We start from the raw sequence: 18,325 nt of genomic DNA on the forward strand, positions 1-18,325 counted from the left end.
GGGGCTGGGATTTGGGGAAGGAGTTGGAATATTGGCAGGGAGCGGGCAGAGTTGGGGCGGGGACTTTGGGGAAAGGGTTGGAAGGGGCAGGGCAGGGGCAGGGCCTCATGGAACGGGTGGAGTGGGGGCGGGGCAGAGGGGGGGGTCGAGCACCCACATGAAAGAGGGGAAGTCGGCACCTATGGCCATGTCTACAAGGGTAAGCAAATGAGAGGGAGATGGTGTATGGCAGTGGTTCTCAACCAGGGGTCCAAGGCCCCCTGGGGGGCCATGAGTAGGTTTCAAGGGGTCCACCAAAATAAACCAGAAAGCAGAGCTGGTGTTACAGTCACTAGAGCCCAGGGAAGAAAGCCAAAGCCTGAGTCCCACTGCCTAGGGCCAAAGCCGAAGCCTGAACCCCGCCGCATGGGAATGAAGCCAACTTAGCTCTGCAGAGCTCACTGTGGCATGGGGCCTTGGACAATTACCCTGCTTGCTATCCCCTAATGCTGGCCCTAGTTTTTAATCTACTGGATATGCAGAAAAACATTTTTTGTGGCACCGGTGGGCCACAGCGTTGTTATAGCATGTTGTGGGTGGGGGGGGCTCAGAAAGAAAAAGATTGAGAATCCCTGGTGTATGGAACCCAACGAACGGGCAGGGGACCGAAACAATCATGGTGCTTGCTCTCCCTGAGTACAAGTACCAGGAGAGTACCAGCGCTGCCCGCTGCACTAAACACCCCAAACGGATGTGGTACGAGGTAAGGCCATTGGCCTTGTTCCACTTCCATAATGGCCTGTGGACATGAGCTGGCACAGACTATACCTCCAAAAATAAAGTGTAGGAGCTGCTATAGGTTGCATGCTGCCTCCAAGGCCTGACGCCGTTGGCTTTGCATCCTTTCCCCCCCATCCCCAGCCCAACCCAGGCTCTTGTTATATAAAGCTAGAACAGAGTCCTCAGTTTGTGGTTTAAAACAAGGTCTTTTTTTGAGTATTCTGAGTGCAGTGAAGGTCAGGACAATTAGTTTCTGGGTTTGGTTTCTACTCATGTTCATGTGACTCATAAACAGCTGAATGGATTTTATGCAAGGTTTCCAGAAAAAGCTCACCTATTGGGCTGAGACCAGACATAAAACATTTCAGCCCCTAAAGATAATCTTTGAGAAAATTAGGACCCACTGAAATGTAGGGGTGTATGGATGAGTAGGTTTAGAAACGATGAGAGGTTAGCCATCTCCAGCTTTCACTCCCATGATGCTGAGAGACATCAATGAGGGAGGAATGATTGCCATTATTTTCACGAGTTGATCATGGGGATGAGTAATGATACTGGGAACTGAATTCCGTGTGACAGCAGCCAAGGACGCTATTGCATGTACTATGGGGCTGTTACACAATCCCCAAGATTCATTTATACAGAATACCCAGAAAGCAAGAAGTGGTTTAATTAGCTTTTTAGAAACCGTTTAGTACTGAGGTGGAGGACATCTGGAAATCAAAAAGGTTATTTAGCCACATGCTGCTAAGGATGCCCATGTAGGAGGTCAAGGAAGTATGGTGAATTGGGTCACTTGCCTGGAGTGAGCCCCAATCTCCCCTACCTCTCTGCTTTCAGGGGCCCTCACTGATCTCTGGTCTGTGTTCTCAATGTCACCCACCTTCTGGCTGGTGGTTCTCAGCCCAACCATCCAGCTGGGAAGCAAGAAAGGATGGCAGGCCAGGCAGAAGAACACGATGGCAAGGCAAGGCAGGATGGCAAGGCTGGCAGTGACCCAGCATAGACCCAGAGTGGGACTGAATGAGTAGGGGAAACAGGTATGAAGAGGACGAGAAACGGCTGTGAGAGATACAGAACGCGTTGGGGCCCTCCACTGGAGATGAGGGGAGTAGGCTGAGAGTCAGGTTTGTTGCAGGGGCGGAAGAGGGATCAGGAGCGGATTGGATGGGAGAATGAAGGTTGAGAAGCTAAAAGAGCCCCCTATGACTAAATACTCTCTGGCAGGGATGGTGTAGAACTATCCAGAGATGGGACAAGATCCAAGAGAGGCAGAGAAATCACACCAGCCCTTCCTTCAAAATGGTTGTTGAGTTTTAACAACCCCACCCCCCACCACACCCTGGTGTCCCACCCACTTGACTGATCCCCTTTCGGCTGACTGATGGAGCAGCATGGGTGAACTGTGGAGGAAGCAGCATCTAGTCTGCCTTTCCGGGGAAGAGTGCCTCAATACTTAAGCACTCTGAGGAAGACGGAACAGTTAAAGGAGAGGGGGAGGGGACTAGGCTAGGCAAGAAATACAATCCCTCACCAGCTGTTTCTGGCCAATCTTCCTTCAACAAAATTCCTGTCACTCCAAGGAGGTGAAGGAGCAGGTTTCATCCACTCAGGCTTTCTTGGAGGAAAATGGAGATACAGGACATTCCCTAAGTTGTATCAAGGGGCTCTCTAAAGCAAGTGCAAGAACAATTATGCCTAAAGCAGCTCTGCTGCTGTGGTTGTCTAGGCTGAGAGGGCAGGTCTCTTCCCACATTGGTGGTGGATCTCTCGACACAGAGTGTAGTTCTCTGCCCTGCTGCATGTGGTTCTTGCTGGCAGAATGTAACTCTCCAATGGCCATGGAGGAGAGGACACTTCCATAATCCATTGGTGCTGTTTCTTTGCCTTGTTGGGTGTGGATTTCCCTAGGAAAGAGAGCCGTTTCCTGACCCACTGATCATTGGTCTCGCTAGGAGAGAGCACTGCTTTGTGTCCCCACTGGATTTCTTTCAAAACTGCTTCTCTTTTACTATATTTTCTTTGTGATACCGGGGCATCTATCTCTAAATGGTTAACTAGGTACCACAGGAGTTCATCATACTGCATCCAGCTAGGCCAATGATCTGTGTTTTGTAGCATGGAGTGCAGATAAACTGTGACAGGGACCAGAAGATGTGGGAATAGGAAAGGGTGGTGATTTAGTGATATTAAAAGAGGGAAAGCTCTGTGGCTGTGTCCCAGGAGTAGCAGGCAGGGTGAGCTCAGGAGGCAAGACTTGGGACTGAATCAGGCACTCTAAAGGAAATTAGATGCTCCGATTCTCTGGTAGGCTGTGCAGTAAAAGAACCAAAATAGAATAGAACAGAAAGGGATCACAGGATGCACAATCAAAAACAGCCGCCTCAGATGCAGAGGGGTCTCACCCTGTTTTGTCAGAGGGAAAGCTCCACCCTCAGGTGCTAGAGGCCTGGATTGTAGCATCAGCTAGGGTTTGTCCATCCGATTCTATGTTTATGGATAAAGTCTTTGTTTCTTCACTAATACTCACGCATGATAAGGCTCAAGAGTAAAGCACTGGACAGAACTATGCTTTGTTTGGTTTCTGGGCCACAGGCAGCTTGCTAACCGTCCTGGACTTTTAAATTCAGTCCTGGGTATTCTCTGTCCTGAGAAGATAACCAAGTATAACAGAATATGCAAAAACTATACAGGTGGACTCCTGAAACTGGCGGGTGCTGCCGTACAGAGCAGGCAGCAGGTTGAGTCCTGCCCCACCACAGTTGTTCTGTGAGTAGCAGAACACTGGTGGCGGAACAGGCTGAGGTAGGGAAAGGATAAGCTTCCTATCAGCTTTGTACAGTTGTGGGAGCATTCTCCTTTCCTGAAACAGCCACCAGCCAGTCCTGCAGAAGCAGCTGGCATCTCCCAGGCTGCGGGGAAAAGGAGACAGAGAGAGAGAGGGAGGGAAAACAAAAGGGGGCCGAAGTGGAAAAACACAGTTGGAGGCATTTTGGAGGGGATGGGGACAAACAAAAGAGAGGAGACAGGAGAAGAGAGTGCTACAGAATAAAGGGGGCATGCAGAGAGAGAGAGAGAGGAAAATGACATAGAAGGAGAGAAAGTGCAAATAAAAGGGTCCAGAGAATGATAGAGATAAAATCATTACAGTAGAAACTGAGAAAACCTAAAGGGGCAGAGAGTAAGGTAAGGACCCAGAAGAAGAAGCACTTCACCCACTCATGGAATAAAGAGAAGGGGGAGGTAATAATAATTACCACAATTAATTCTTAGCACTTTATATCCATGGATCTCAAAGTGCTTCACAAAAGGTGGGTAAAGCATTATCCCCATTTTAAAGATGGGGGAACTGACACACATATTTGAATGGCACAGTGAGTCTGTGACAAAGCTGGGAAGAGACCCCCGCTCTTCTAACCCCTAGTCTGGTGTCCTCTCCGTAAGGTGCTGGGGAAGGAACAGACCTGACATTCTCCCTCCGAACACATCTGAGAGGGCCACTCCCCTGCAATACTGGAAGGAAAAAAGCCTGTTAGGAGGGAAAGAGATTGTGGGAATGGAGAATCATAGGTCCTCTTAGGGGCCTCCATAGGTTTGGATAGAGACCTACACTTTCTGATATATAACCAAACCCAATTTTAGGAGACTCTGAATTACAGATATTCATATTAAGTTAATCTAAAAAACACCAAAATACAAATCTGGCTGCTAGGGGTGCTTGCTCAGAGAATGCTCTGCAGTTGAGCGGGAGTGCTAACGATGCTGGTATTGCTACTGGCCCACTCCACCTGCTTGAAGGCTGGTTGCAGGGAAAACAGGTGTTATGAGAATCTTTAAGTAAATCTATCTACTAAGACTTGATTTAAAGAAAAATGTTATATATTTACAGTTTAATTTGTACTGTATACATTTCAACTTGCACTACTGAAAACATGTTTTTTGGTACCTATAAATAAATATCAAACCCCTAAGCCATACACACTTGAGCCACATATCCACTGTAAGGCCACAAATAAACCAACCACCTATTGCCTGTTTGCACAAACACCCACACGAGGCTCCCCAATTACTCGCCCACAGGAATTATACCAAATCCTGAGTACTCCTAACCTCAGAAAACACTACTTTAAGACTCACTAGCACAGGAATTGCCTAGCACCCCCTCCCAGATCAGTGAGTGATGTCTAGCTGCTATAAACCTATGTTAATGGCAGGTTGTGTATGTTGTTTGTTTATTGCTGAGGAGGAATGTGTGTCACAGCTGTCAGGATTATACAGATATTTCTATGACTTCAGATAGCTTGGTATTTTTACATGCAGCGGAGAGAGTGCGTAAATGTGCAGGTAAAAATTGGAAAAAACTTTAGTAAGAGACTAAAGAGAATATTCCACAGGACTGTTGAGGAGACTAGGAGCGGTCAGGGTCAGAGACAACACTTCTAAAACATACTTTGCACTTCTATAGCACCTTGTATCTGTGGGCTTCAAAAGAGTTTGGAGTAAATTAAGTTTTGCCCCTCTGACGTAGCTACGTAAACAGGCCCAGAAAGGTTAATGGGCTTGCCCACAATAATATAGTAAGTCAGTGGCATGGATGAGAAAAAAAAACAGTCTTAGCTTCCAGTATCCTGCTCTAGCCACTAGACTGAAATCCAAGTCAAAGAATCAGAGCAGAGGGAACTTGTGGTGTTGACTTTCAAGCATGAGACTGTGAGAATAGTACAGAGCAAAAAGGAAAAAAGTGGTGAAATTAAAGCATCCACTATAACTTAAAGACAACATCTGTGGAAACAAGTGATAGAAGGCTGAGACCTGGTGCCTAGATACTCTGGCGCTGGGTACATTAAATATACATTGATAGATTAGATTACAAGGAAAGGCATGTAAGGTGGAAATGGTAGCAGCCAGATACCCAAGAAGTCAAGAGGTATCCAGAAACATTTTTAAAATTCTATTTAGGAGGAACTGAATAGATGAGGGGCCTTGCATGGCCTATACAGCTTTTTACTTCTGGGTTGTTAGTTCAAAGCCAGCACAGCCAGCTAAAGACAAAAAGTGCTCCTCTCTCATGGCTGTTGAGAGGCATATGTGAAATGGGTTTAGTGGTCTCTACTCAGCTAAGAGAGATTCCTATCACCTAGTATTGACTGACCCTTTGTTAGCAATGTCACCACAGAAGCCAAAGAATGAATACTCAGGAAAACTGAACTACTCTCTCACCCCCAGAGGTAGTCCCACCAGGCAAGGTTGAAACCCATTGGCAGGGCAGTGTGAAGGAAATTTGTTCTGTGGCGGTCTATGCTTTATATTGTTTGAGATAAATAAAAGACTTCAGGCCTCACAGTTGTCAGTCCATCATCAGTGACCAGCACAGTGTCCAAACACAAACATATCTTTTATAGTTAGGCATCTCTAAAGGTGCAGTTGGTTCTAGAAGTCAGAGCCTGACTCTTCCAGCCATTGAACTCAAAGGCTAAAGAAAGTCCTATTGTCTTCAGTAGGAATGCCCCCTCCCACAATCTGTTTTCATAGTTTCTCCATGATTTGTAAAATTCTCACCATAACTCCCCTGTAACTTTTCTCTACATTTACCATGAGAAACATAAAGACCTAATCACCACTAATTACTTAGTTAACCCTTTCTTCCTGGAGTGAAAATATGAATGACAACACTGCAAAATGTCCAAACAAGCATTCCACTGAAAAATGCAGGCGAGTGCAATTAAACTGAGAGATGCTCACATTTTTAGTTCATATTTGCACATGGAAAGCCAGATTATCAATATTTTACATGGCGAGTTGTATGCCTGTGCATGCAGTTACAACATTTATGCATTCAATTATGGCAACTGCACAGGCAAATGGGCAATGGCATGCCTAATGACCATTTGCAAATACAATTACAACTAATCACATAAATTAGGCACACAACTGCATATGCAGAATACTAAAAATCTGGCCCACATTCCTCTGTTTCAGAAAGATATGTATTCATTAACTACCTGCCCACAGTGCAAATGGCACTACATCATATCTTCTTGCATATATGCTTGCTAATTGATTTTCACATTCATTTGAACCATACAGTGATCTTAAATGTAAATAGTACATTGCAGCCAGAAGTATCCCAAAAATGCTTTACAAATTATACACAAAGAAAATGCTTCTCCCTGCAAGGAATTGTGGCCATCTCTAGGGTGGAATACAGCAACTGTTTAGGGCTGCAGAGAAACACTATATGACAGTTTAGCACAGTAAGCGATGAATACTTTATTCAATTAAACTATAGGGGAATTTTATCGAGATGGAATGCAATTTCCTGAGTTTGAATTTGGCCAAGAGCCAAGGGCTAAGACCCCTCCCTTTTTAAAAATTGCCATGGAATCTTTAATGATCGTAAGTGGTCAGGATTTAGATTTTACATCTCATCTGAAAGACACAGAGACAAAATCACCCTGGGAATAAGCAGATGTGAGTCCCATTGACTTCTGTGGGAGTTGTGGCTGCTTATTCCAAGAATGAAATTGGTCCATCACGTCCTGAAGCACTGTGTCCCCTCACACCATACTGAGAAATTGGTTCAGTACTGCCCAGAGGGAAGCATACTGAATCACAAACAAACACCAGGCTCCCCACATCATCATTCCAAGTTTATAACCCAGATATTGACCAGACCTTGGTTAATTTGGGAGATCACAGTCTGAGGTGATATAGCTTCAGGCGCTCGTATTTTGTTAATCAATTTCTTGCTGTGCATGGGAATGTGGACAGTAACTGTTATATGAAGTGTGCAATAGGTTTATAATATTCTCACTTGGGTATATATACAATGTATATCACTGAAAAGTTGTTTTGTTCTTGCTGAAAGAATAGAACATCCTGGAGCACTCAAGATAGCACTGAGTGCATGCATAGTTAGTTTATATTAGAATTTCTAACAGGATGAGTCTCACCTGTTATGTGTTTAAAAATACATGCTTTGCATGTTTTTACGTTATATGATTTTGTAATACTGTACACCCCAAAAAAAAGCACTTAGCACTTTACAAACTTTTATCGTAGCAACCTAAAATACACCACTTTAGGAGGTAGGTAAGTATTAGCCCCATTTTACAGATTGGGACTGAGACTCACAGAGGTTAATGCTAGCTTTACCGCTGATTTGCCTAAGGCTACACATCAAATCAGTGTCAAGATCTCAAATGTTCTTAGCTTTCAGTCCCCTTGCTCAGTCCACTAGAACATACTGTCTCTCAAATGGGCCCAGTGAAGCAGAAAGTAAGAACACTGTTAGTTGAGATGCTTATGTCGCTATGTAGCAAAATGTTTGTGTCTCTAGATTGCAGGAATGGTGCTTATGATGATCAATATGTCTCCAGAGCACAAGAATTTTGTGTGTGTGTGTGTGTGTGTGTGTGTGTGTCCGTCCAGAGCCTTAAAATGTGTTTGTGATTTATACCTTCTTGGTATGTAGAGAGCATTTGGGGTGTGCAAATCTTCGGTGTGTAGGAATAATGTTTGTGACTTGAATGTCTGCTATATAGAAATAATGTTGGTGGAGCAGGCTAGGAAAAACCTTTGTTTGGCAGCGTTAGACAACCAAAAACCTAATCTGAAGCAATAAAATATAATTGTTTACTGCCAACCCCCACAGATCCTAAACTGCACATGAAAATCCAGTATGCGTCAACTGACCAGGGCAACTCACATAAGGTTCAAAATTAAAACCAAATTGCTACTTTGGTCTCCTTTTAACATCATCAAACAGAAGAAGAAATGACCGATTTGCCCCCATGTCCTCCTGACACATTGCCATTGTCTTCCTCTGTCTCCATCCAGCTAGTTGCATCCTGTGTTGTACTTTATGAGGGGCACACATGGTTTGTTCTGCATGTGCTCCCTCTGCAAGGCAGGATAAGGTGCAACTGATGTTCACAAGGAAACAGAGGCAGGAGGCCACTGCTTGTTTTTGGCCTCAGGTCATACTTACTGATCAGTGCATCTAGGATTTTAAAGTGCAGAGCTGATCAGATCAGCAGTTTTTCCTGGAAGGAGGAAAGTGACATAAAATATGCACAAGCCTTCCTTCTGTGCTGACAGCAGATTGAGTTGTCAGATGATAAGAGGAAGCAGCCTCTTGCTCTCCTCACCCCAGCATGGACAGCTCTTGACACCCATAATGCAGTGCTGGTTTTGACTTTGTCATCTCCAATTCACTGTTCACTATTTGTGCAGATTCTCAACATTTGGTCAGTTGGTTCACCACCCCAGTTTTCATGCCCATTCAGTCCTTCGGCTTTCTGCTAAGACTGCCACCAAGGGACCAATTAGTGCTCACTATTGTTGGGTTTTGTTTTGTGACCTGACCTTTATCCACTAGGAACTAAACTGAAGCCACACAGGACATGGAAAAGCCATCAGGTGGTAACTTTCACTAACTGCCAGCCTGGGCTGAATTTAAACAGGTGCAACGCTGACTGTGTGTATTCTTTGTGTGTGAAAAGTGTGATATGCACATATCCCATGAGCAGAAACTGCCTTTCCTCCTATTTTACGTCTTAATAAGGAGAACAAGTTGTGGTATGTTTGACTCCTGGAAAGGGGGTGTGTGTGTAGTTTAAAAGTCTTGTAGTACACCGGACCCTCGCTAGAACGTGGGATTTGGGATCCATGCACGGTACCGCGTTATAGTGGGGACTGCATTAAAATTAATTCCAATTAAAGTAATTAAATTTGGGATCCATGGCTGCGACCACGTTATATGCAAATTCGCGCTATATAGACGTGCGTCCTAGCGAGGGTCCGGTAGATGCGGTTTGTGTGTGTAATGTCTGTTTCACAAATGTGCAAGACAGCAACAGTGGTGTGAGTCTTCTTAGGTGCGCAGGACCATTGTATCGTACATAGTCACTATAGTACAGAACACATGAATCTGATTCTCAACTGCCCTTCATCTTGTGTAGACATTTCCATCAGTGCAAAGTGGGTGCAAACAGCTATCGTTGTGATGTGACAGCATTTTGCATCCACTGTGCACTGGCGTAAACTACTACATAAGTTGCAGGGCAATAGAGAATCAGGTCATACCTGTGTATGAGCCATGTGCGTTGTTCTTTCTGCAGGAATCACGTGCTGTGTAGCCATTTGTGGTTACGCATGTGGTGTTGCTGTGAACATGTGTGCAGAGGAGCAGTGTTTAGAGGCATGCACATGAAATAACATTTATTTAATACACATACATATTTATTTGGGGATGTGGAGTGCAGGATGATCATATTTTGGTTACCAGATTCCAGCATAGAAATAGAAATTCAGCAACAAATCTCTAACATGAGAGGCAGACCTTGAGGATCTCTGTTTATCCAGATACCTGATTTGGCCCCTGGTAAAAACCTCACTGATGCCTTCATCTCCACCCGCCTTGACACAGTGACTCCTTTCTCCATGGCCCGCCTAAATCCCACCCTATGCAGAATGTTGCTCTCTCCCTTTTCCTATGTACAATGAAGTACAGCTACATCGCACTTGCCCTCAGACAACTCCAGTGGCTCCCTATTCATGTCGGGATCTACTTCAAAATCCCTTCTTTTAAAAACCCTCCCTGGAGTTGGTCCAGCCTGTCTCTTGGATCTCCTCTCTCCCTACTTCCTCTGTTCATCGAGCACTGTGCTCCTCTCCATCTCTTCATCCAATCTCAATGGCATAAGTGCCAGAGCCTTCTCGTCTGCAGGTCCTGCCACCAGGAACAGGCTTCTTTGATCCCCCTGCCTCATTGTCTGTCGGTCTCATTTAAAATCTGACCTGAAATTTTTTTTTTCCTCCTCTGACTGAACATCTCAAATTCTCCCTCTGCTATTACCTCCATAACTGTGTTTTTTAATGCTGTAGAGTGTATGAGACACAGCTAGTGCAGCACATGTTATATCAAATACCGGTTTTGGTTTGGTGGGGGCTTTTTGTTTTGTTTTTTTTACAAGAAGGGGGTGAGGCAGAGGGAAACTGAACGGAATTTCTCCTTCACATTTTTTGCAGCACCATACGGAGCCTCCATCTTCCTTGCTAGCCTGAGGAGGGTCTCAGGCCAATTTCATCTCCCTCCCCCATCTCCCATTCTGCTCAGATTCTTTAACACATGATGCTTTCCTCCAGGCCTTGATTGGGAAAGCATGAATCCTCACTCTTGCTCTCTATTCCAGCTCCTACATGACCTAGGTTGTGTCAGGACCCTAGGCTGATCAACATTTGTGCAGCTCACGCTCTTGTAAATTACTTGTCAACAAATAGCAAGAATCAGGGAAACCCTAGAATTATGATTAGGTGATAAAGTTAAAAGACATCAGGAGGATCCACCTAGTGCCAAAGTTTCACTCCAGTAAAATAATATCAGAATTTATCTCGAGAGAAAGAAAATTCACAAAATCAAGAACAATTTTGATTTTAATTTTGTAAGGATTGGGAATCAGGATTCAGGCATCACCCCCTCTCCCTTTTTGCTCTTTCGCAGCATCACCTCAGCAGCAGTAGGTTATAGCCACAAAACCACTAGTGAGTAAACAGACCTCACACTCTTACCCTCACACACAGCCAGATATTTACTCGCCGATAAATAGCAATTGTAAATAAATCTCATTTAATCTCCAAAATCCACAATAAAAATCTTCCAGCCCTGTGGTAGTTTACAGATCTGCCTTGCTTCAGTTAGGTCCAAAAAAAACCCACAAGGTCTGGAATACACAATGACAAAAAACCCAGGGTTTTCCTCTCTCTCTGGCATCTCACTATTTTTCTTTAAGAGATGTACAAGGGGCGAGGCAGAAGAAAAACCCCAACCCCTCCTCCCACCTCATTCTCACTATTAATCGGCCAATAAATCTTCCAAAAAGACACAAGGACAGAAGCCAACAGGTGGGAAAAGCTTTTTGTTCCTTGAGACACTGGATCTGCGCTCTCTAGTCGGTTTCTGCCAGGGTCTCTTTAATAATAAATAATATATAATACTTTGTCCTTCTCTAGCACCTTCCACCTGAGGCTCGCCGGGCAGGCTACAAACATGATGGAATTTCGCCCCTTTGAGATAGGTCACTCTCACCACCTCCTGTTTGCAGATGGGGGAGGAGGGGGAAACTGAGGCACGGAGGGCGAGAGATCAAACTCTCCACCGAGCCCTCCCCACCCCCGGCCGTGGAAAAGTTTCTGGCTTCCCCCCGCCTGCCATGCCCCCGGGGCCCAGGGGCTGCGAGCGCCCCGGCTCTGGCGCACCGCCTCCCCCAGCCCCCGGGGACGCAGCAGGGTGCGATGCAGCCGCGGCGGCCCCGCCGCCGAGCCTGGGGAGGCGGGAGGCCTCCAGCAGCCTGCTGTGCCCGGCCGTGCCCCGCTTCCCCCCCCCACCCCCACGCCGGCCCCGGCGGGGGAGGCGTCGCGCGCCTTTCGGCGGGGTCCGCTCGGGGGTCTCCAGCCGGCGGGGCTGGGAGCGGGCTCCGGCAGCGGCGGAACGAGCCCCCCGCGGGCACGGAGCGCTCGGGCGGCTCCGCCGCGCTGCCGCCCGCCGCGGCCGGGAGCAGGGTCTGCGGCGGCCGCTCTTACCTTGCTAGGCGCGGGATTCCTGGGGAGTCATTCCGCCGAGCCGGGGGGGGGCCGCGGCGGCCAACACAGCGAGCCCCGGCGCCCGCAGTCCCCGGCCTCCCGCTACCAAGACACTAGGACAACATCAAAGCAACTTAGGGGGAACACTTTAGGGGCCTATTGTCTGCTCTGGCCTGATCGGTTTTCCTTCTGCCTCCCCCTCTCGCTGCCGCGGCACTTGGTACGGCCCAGGCATTCATGCCAAGTAGCTTTCACACATGGAAGCTTGTCTCCAGCAATTGCTGACAAGCCACAAACAAGACGTTCCCCCTCCCTCCGCCCTGCCCCCGCCTCCTTTCTTCAGAATGCAAACTAAAACTCCAGTGACAGGCCTAGCTGCGCGCACACACACACACACACACACACACACACCAGGCAGCTCAGCCCAGCCCAGCCCAGCTCAGCTCGCTGCTGCACTGGGGGAGCTCAGAGACAGGAAAGAGCCCCGGCTGGGTTGGGGGCAGGGAGAAAGCTGTCTGCTGTGTCCCAGTAAAATGGCAGAGGCAGAAGCTGTGCAGGCAGCACCGTGCAATCAAAAGCTTTTTTCTTTCTTTTAAGGCTCCCAGTGCGGGGAGGAATTATTCAAATGAGCAACGCGGGGAGCGGGGGGGAATAAAAAAATCAGATTGCTTACTCTGTATCTTGAGGGGGGAGGGATTTTGCCCAATCAAAATTGTCTCCACCTCAATCTGTTGAGATTTTAGTTTAAACATAAACCATCCCCAGAGTTAAATAACACCATGCATTCCATTTCCCACCTAAGCATTGTAAAGTTCCTACTAATCTTAATTAATTAAGCCTCCCCATGCCCGTGGCAGGGAAGTATCATTATCTATATTTTACAGACGGGGGAACTGATAGAGAATGTAGGTGATGTGTCCAAGATCACACACAGAGTCAGTAGCAAAAACTGGGAATAAAACTGAGGAGTCTTTTGAGTTTCAATCTTCTGCTCTAACCACAAGTCCTCTGACATGGGCTGCCAGAGGGCAGGTGTGCAAGCGCTGGGAGGAGATGGTTTTCACTTCAACCTGAAGGATTATAAAGATCAAGCATTTTTGGACTTGGAAAAATTGTGAGAGTCAAAAGTAGCGTAAACCATAAGAGCTAGGAAGTAGGGAGCTAAGGTTACACAGTACTAGGTTCTCATTGGCCACATCCTGTCCTGTAAACCCAGGAGGGAACCAGAGGTAATTACATATGTGTATTGAGGGCAGGATTTGTAGCAGAGCTGTGCATAACTTGTTGGTTGTGGTTCACATGGGTTTGGGCAAACTTTTTTTTATTGGCTTCAATTCACAGGGTTCCTCACCCCTTGAAATTTAGGTTCATGCAAACTCAGTTCAGTAAAAGCCAAACCGAAACTTTAGTGGTGTGATTCACTAAGCTCTGTGCATTGTGTATGGATTCATGAGGGTTCATTCAGCCCAGAAGACAGACCACATGACCAACTGTCATAAGTTTCATAACAAAACCACAAAACTCAGTCTTGAAAAACATATGCCTGTCCAGAGACAACAAAAGGTTTTGCTTCAAATCTCAACCGAAAAGTTTTGCACACCACTCAGTGAGTTTATTCCATAATTTCATTTTAAATAATAATAATACTCACCACTTGGATGGCACCTTTCATCCAAGGATCTCAAAGTGATTTTACAAGGGTGGATCCTAATTTCCTAGGCAGAGAAAGGGACACAGAGAGATTAAATTACTTGTCCAATGTCACAGTGATATCAGTGGCAGAAGAGAGAGTGCAACTCTCCTGACTTAGAGCTGACTATCCAAACACTAGCCCATACTATCTCTATATTCAAACCCCAAAACAGGGTGTTGCATGGTTCTGGGTTTCACTGAGAAAATTTTACTCAGGCCTAATTTGAAGTTTTGTGACTCGGACAGGATGTAAATTAGGTACTTACCAAGAATGAGGGATAGAGTGCAAGAGAGAAAGAGAGAGGGAGACAGAGGAATGACTGAAGATGTCAAAAAGAGAGATGAAAAGAGAAGGGGGGAAGGGAGGGAAAAATCAGAGACATCTGTTATATAATAATGGCTCAGATGTATAAATGTGCACATTTTCTTTTCTGTTCTATTCTATATAAGTTTTTATACTCCACTCATCACTGTAGTATTTGAACACCTTTCAGTAATCATTAAGCAATTTCCTGACGGCATGGAACTGAAAGGTTAGTGTAATACCAAAGAGGAGGGGAAATGGATTCAAAGCAACCTTCTGGAGAAAAAACGAGTTTCAGGGAGCACGTAGGCTGGGACTTCAAGGTGAGGGAAAACAAAAACAAACCTGTTATTAGTCAAGCATTTTGTAATCCATTTAGCATCCTACCTCCACACAATCCAGGGGCAAAGCCTTGGTCAGGTTTAAAATGTTTTGAAATTAGTAGGATGGAAGGAAGAAGCAGCAGGGGGACAGAGATGCAAAGAGAAGCGAGATCGGCTGGAGGTTCTGTATCCCTAATTTAAGGATGTATTTGCCCAGGGAGTAGGATGACAGAGGACGTAGCCTAAAAAAAGGTACTAATAACAATAACAATATTTTTGTGCTTACACCAATAAAAGCACAAAAATATTGTTTTTGTTATTACTACATTTTTTTAGGCTACGTCCTCTGTCATCCTACTCCCTGGGCAAATACATCCTTAAATTAGGGATTCAGAACCTCCAGCCAACATACACACACACACACCAATAAAACCCAATTTTGGGGAAAGAGTTCCAACCTGATAAGGTACCACTCTATAAATAAAACCACAGACAGCCCTGATAGAACTAAGCAGTAGACAAAAACTGTCTTAAGCTTTGATTAGAAGAATACTATGGCTATAGGCTCTGATTCAGCAAAACACTTAAGCATGTGCCTGGCTGTAAGCATGAGTTTAAGTGCTGTCCTGAATAGGGGGCCTTACACTGGTACATATCAATGGGCAGAGTATTCTAGAGTTGCAGACCCACAACAAAGAAGGACCTGATTTCTAATAATCTAGAAACTGCAGCTAAATTACACCTCAGGATGATTCAGTTCCAGTTTCATCTAATGGAGTTGTTCAATGGCACATAAAGTCAACAGACTTCTAGAAGACAGGTCCCATATTACTTAATGCTTGCAGTAGTAACAGTAAGACTTTGATGTGCAGTTGCTAACATTCCTTATGTACAGCCAGTGAAGGTTGTGCACATGGGCATTGCTGGCTTGCAGATAAAGGCTGTTGTGTAGTCCCGATACCATGTTCTATGACAGCCACAGCCTACAAATCATTTTCAAGGATAACCCCAAGTAAAGCAAGTTACAGTAATCTCATCCATCTGTCACAAAGGCATGGATCATTGTGGTGCAATCCACATTTCTTTCCCCCCTGCTCTCCCCAAAAAAGAAAGAGCTCTGGATTTTTTAATATTTTGGAGATGAAAGGAACCACTCTTGACCACCATTGGCTAAAGCCTGATCAATATAAGTACCCATGTTCAGTTTGTCTTGAAAAATAATCATAGTGTTAAACATTAAACATAGCCTGTTTGGGCCATATTCCATCTAATAAGAAGAGCCAACACCTTTCCCTCTCTGCTTCCCCTGTGTCTTTTTTATTTTCAGGTTTCTCCCTTACCATTTTTCTTACCTTAGGGCAGATAACTTTGTCTTCCTTTATCATTCCTAAACTTCCTAATGCCTGAATTGGCTCATCTTGAGGCAGATCCTTTAATCTGTGACTGACTGCTCCTGGTAAGGTAGATTTCCTCTCTCTCCCTCTTTTCTGTAATTTTTCTCTTGTTTTCTGTTGTTCTTCTCCTTATGGTCCCAATTCAGGACAGCCTTAAGTACGAGGCTCCTAAATCTCACTGATGACAATCTTTCCTTTCCCTTGTTGCTTTCTGTATTTCTTCCAACACGCTATCCTCCTCTGACACTTTTTCCTCCTTATGTCTTAACCCATTTCCCCCACCCCTTTTAGCACTTGTACTTACTTTTTCCCACTTGATTTCTCTCCTGTCTGCCTGTGCTGTCTCAGTGCCACACCAAATCAGCTTGGTTGGACACAGCAACTCCCATCAATCAGTGAAAAGATGGGGCTTATTGATATCAGGGGAGCACTTCTTCTCACTGTAGGAGGTGCTGCATCCAATCAAACTGCTTCTGTACTGTGTGCATTAGATGGATAAGTGGGGCTGAGTAGCACCTACATGGTGATTTGTGGGGGGAGCTAGTCCCCATGCGTTTCTGCTCAGCATGTGCCAGTGTAGGGACATGGGGATGATGGGACTTATGGAAGTGATGATGGAGAAAATATGAAGTAATGAGGACTGAGCCAAAACACTGACCAAAGGGGGTGGATAGATAATGCTTATTAGCCAATAGCCGGGCAACAGCTCAAGCTCTGCTCCTGAGTAATGCTATTCTATGCCTCAATGATTCAGATGCATTCCTAGGTGAATTTCTGTGGTCTGTATTATGCAGGAAGTCAGATTAAATTATCACAATGGTCTCTTCTGGCCTTTATAATCTATGATAGAGATGCCATTTTTCAAATGGCACATCAAATAAAAGTCCTGGTCACTTGTGGCTTTTAAAGATAACACAATTCATTTCTTAAGTATAGGGCCACTAGTTCCCAGAACTCACAAGAGTCCAGTATGAGCTATTGTATTGTGCCTATCCACTGTACTTTTTCTTGTTGCTGTAACTAGTGGAAATATTCACTTCCTGTCCCTAAAACATCACCATTATAATGGTTGCTGCTATAGTATGTTTGTTCAATGCAGCATCCTTGGAGTTTTTATCCCTTATAGTGAAATGCAAAATTTGTTAACCTGCAATAGAATTATAGAATATCAGGGTTGGAAGGGACCTCAGGAGGTCATCTAGACCAACCCCCAGGTCAAAGCAGGACCAATCCCCAACTAAATCATCCCAGCCAGGGCTTTGTCAAGCCTGACCTTAAAAACTTCTAAGGAACACCACCTCCCTAGGTAACTCATTCCAGTGTTTCACCACCCTGCTAGTGAAAAAGTTTTTCCTAATATCCAGCCTAAACCTCCCCCACTGCAACTTGAGACCATTACTCCTCGTTCTGTCATCTGCTACCACTGAGAACAGTCTAGATCCATCCTCTTTGGAACCCCCTTTCAGGTAGTTGAAAGCAGCTATTAAATCCCCCCTCATTCTTCTCTTCTGCAGACTAAATAATCCCAGTTCCCTCAGCCTCTTCTCATAAGTCATGTGTTCCAGTCCCCTAATCATTTTTGTTGCCCTCCTTTGGACGTTTTCCAATTTTTCCACATCTTTCTTGTAGTGTGGGGCCCAAAACTGGACACAGTACTCCAGATGAGGCGTCACCGATGTCGAATAGAGGGGAACAATCACGTCCCTCGATCTGCTGGCAATGCCCCTACTTATACATCCCAAAATGCCATTGGCCTTCTTGGCAACAAGGGCACACTGTTGACTCATATCCAGCTTCTCGTCCACTGTAACCTCTAGGTCCTTTTCTGCAGAACTGCTGCCTAGCCATTTGATCCCTAGTCTGTAGCGGTGCATAGGATTCTTCCGTCCTAAGTGCAGGACTCTGCATTTGTCCTTGTTGAACCTCATCAGATTTCTTTTGGCCCAATCCTCTAATTTGTCTAGGTCCCTCTGTATCCTATCCCTACCCTCCAGCATATCTACCTCTCCTCCCAGTTTAGTGTCATCTGCAAACTTGCTGAGGGTGCAGTCCACACCACCTTCCAGATGATTAATGAAGATATTGAACAAACTAGCCCGAGGACTGACCCTTGGGGCACTCCACTTGATATCGGCTGCCAACTAACCATGGAGCCATTGATCACTACCCGTTGAGCTCGACAATCTAGCCAGCTTTCTATCCACCTTATCGTCCATTCATCCAGCCCATACTTCTTTAACTTGCTGGCAAGAATACTGTGGGAGACCACG

General features: G+C 45.4%; 1 protein-coding gene across 1 annotated transcript in view; it reads right to left on the reverse strand.

Moving 5' to 3' along the window:
• The window catches only part of BCL9 (BCL9 transcription coactivator), a 74,859-nt gene extending 62,251 nt beyond the window's left edge, over positions 1 to 12,608 (reverse strand). Inside the window, exon 1 of the mRNA XM_084616711.1 lies at positions 12,343 to 12,608. The gene's annotated coding sequence lies outside the window, so the exon portion shown is untranslated. The remainder of the gene's footprint in view (positions 1 to 12,342) is intronic.
• Between the last annotated feature and the right edge of the window lie 5,717 nt (positions 12,609 to 18,325).

Source organism: Lepidochelys olivacea, assembly GCF_965140295.1.
Source record: "Lepidochelys olivacea isolate rLepOli2 genome assembly, chromosome: 1".
Taxonomy (NCBI): Eukaryota; Metazoa; Chordata; order Testudines; family Cheloniidae; genus Lepidochelys; species Lepidochelys olivacea.